Here is a 2414-nt window from a genome sequence, read left to right on the forward strand (position 1 = left end):
TTCCCTAATTCAAGACCCAATGAGTAGACACTACATTAGTAGTCGAAGGGCTATCATCTCAAGATTTAACGATTATTTTTCATTACTCTACTAAATTCTGGAAACGAAACCTATACGCAAGGATTTATAACATTTTAGAGAACCCCAACGATGCTTAGAATCAAGCAAATCTAAAGATGCTTTTCTTCTAAAAAAAATGATAAAGTTATATCAGCAAAACAGAAGAGGGTATTTTGATTCTTTTGTTTGTTGCTGAGGCGACACCCGGATTTGAACTGGGGAAAAAGGGATTTGCAGTCCCCCGCCTTACCGCTCGGCCATGCCGCCAAAACGATACAAAATATTGGATTGGCTCTATCTCTTAGATAGATAGTATCTTACAACACACAATATCTAAAACGAAAAACCGCAAAACTTTGCTTTTTCTATTGAAAAAAAAATGTGGATTTTCATTCACAAAAGCAAAAAATCAGGACAAATGGGAACCGTTAACTTTAACTATTGACTGTGAATTCATAAATGATTCTTGGATTGAAATTGCAAATTCGGTTTCCCTAATGATATAAGAAAACAATCCAAAAATGGATACCTTACCTAAATAAATAAAAATTGATAGATAACTAATCATTACTAATCCATCCGTATTGATTCGTTTCCATAACCATAAAAAAATCCTTATTAATGACAATTTTAATAGCGATTATGAGTATATGTAAACCCCAGAACATAAACGATTACTATTATCTAAATCTAATATCTTATATATATATAAGATGTTTATAGGAAATGTTCGGAATTCTGTTTTTAGAATTTTTTTTTCATTATCATTAAATAGAAAATATAAATTTTTGATAGAGTACGACATGTGATGTTCCCCATAGAACTGTAATAAAGGAGGCGATATATATAACTAACTATATATATATATCTGCACATGTTTATTAATAAATACAAGTCCTTATACATACTTCAATCGCATTCTACGAATTCTACTAAAAAAAATATAGGTATAGGTAAAATATCTCTCTTCTATGCGAATTTTTTTTAACAGTGAAATCTACGAAAAAGTTCCATGTTGTTAAATAAAAAAAATTCTATATTGTTTCTTCAGATCAAATCCCGAATCTATTTATAGTACCCAATCCGATTGGAATATCATAATAATGGTAGAAATTGACTCACTTTTGTTTTGATATAGATATTTTATACAAAACTCCATAATTCTAAATAGAATTTACCAATTCATTTGTAGTTGTTGCAAATTCCAATTTAATTTGAGTATCAAAGTCTCTTTATTCCTACGTTCATATGTATTTCATGCATTACATCTATTACACCTATGAAGTTAGGTAAAATTTCATGTGATTCAGTAAACATAATATAAATTCCATCATTGCTAGATCGATCCATTTTAAGCAAATAATGGGATTTTTTTTATAAATGGGAAATAAATAAAATGCTTGGGGGTGGAAATGAGAGAATGTCTACAATACCTGCGTTTAATCAGATACAATTTGAAGGGTTTTGTAGGTTCATTGATCATGGCTTAACAGAAGAACTTTCTAAGTTTCCAAAAATTGAAGATACAGATCAAGAAATTGAATTTCAATTATTTGTGGAAACATATAAATTGGTAGAACCATTGATAAAAGAAAGAGATGCTGTATATGAATCACTCACATATTCTTCTGAATTATACGTATCCGCAGGATTAATTTGGAAAACCCGTAGGGATATGCAAGAACAAACAATTTTGATTGGAAACATTCCTCTAATGAATTCCCTGGGAACTTCTATAGTAAATGGACTATACAGAATTGTCATCAGTCAAATATTGCAAAGCCCCGGTATCTATTACCGGTCAGAATTGGACCATAACGGAATTTCGGTCTATACCGGCACCATAATATCTGATTGGGGAGGAAGATTAGAATTAGAGATTGATCGAAAAGCAAGGATATGGGCTCGTGTGAGTAGGAAACAGAAAATATCTATTCTAGTTCTATCATCAGCTATGGGTTCGAATCTAAGAGAAATTCTCGAGAATGTTTGCTACCCTGAAATTTTTTTGTCTTTCCTGAATGATAAGGAGAAAAAAAAAATTAGATCAAAAGAAAATGCCATTTTGGAGTTTTATCAACAATTTTCTTGTGTAGGCGGAGATCCGGTATTTTCTGAATCCTTATGTAAGGAATTACAAAAGAAATTCTTTCAACAAAGATGTGAATTAGGAAGGATTGGTCGACGAAATCTGAACCAGAGACTTAATCTTGATATACCTGAGAACAATACATTTTTGTTACAGCGAGATATATTGGCAGCTGCAGATCATTTGATTGGACTTAAATTTGGAATGGGTACACTTGACGATATGAATCATTTGAAAAATAAACGGATTCGTTCTGTTGCGGATC

At 31.4% G+C, this 2414-nt stretch overlaps 1 non-coding gene across 1 annotated transcript; it reads right to left on the reverse strand.

The window, feature by feature from the left end:
- Positions 1–255: 255 nt before the first annotated feature.
- TRNAC-GCA (transfer RNA cysteine (anticodon GCA)) lies at positions 256–327 on the reverse strand. Its single transcript has one exon. It is a non-coding gene; the product is annotated as a tRNA-Cys (tRNA).
- Between the last annotated feature and the right edge of the window lie 2087 nt (positions 328–2414).

Source organism: Cucumis melo, unplaced genomic scaffold (assembly GCF_025177605.1).
Source record: "Cucumis melo cultivar AY unplaced genomic scaffold, USDA_Cmelo_AY_1.0 utg002121l, whole genome shotgun sequence".
NCBI lineage: Eukaryota > Viridiplantae > Streptophyta > Magnoliopsida > Cucurbitales > Cucurbitaceae > Cucumis > Cucumis melo.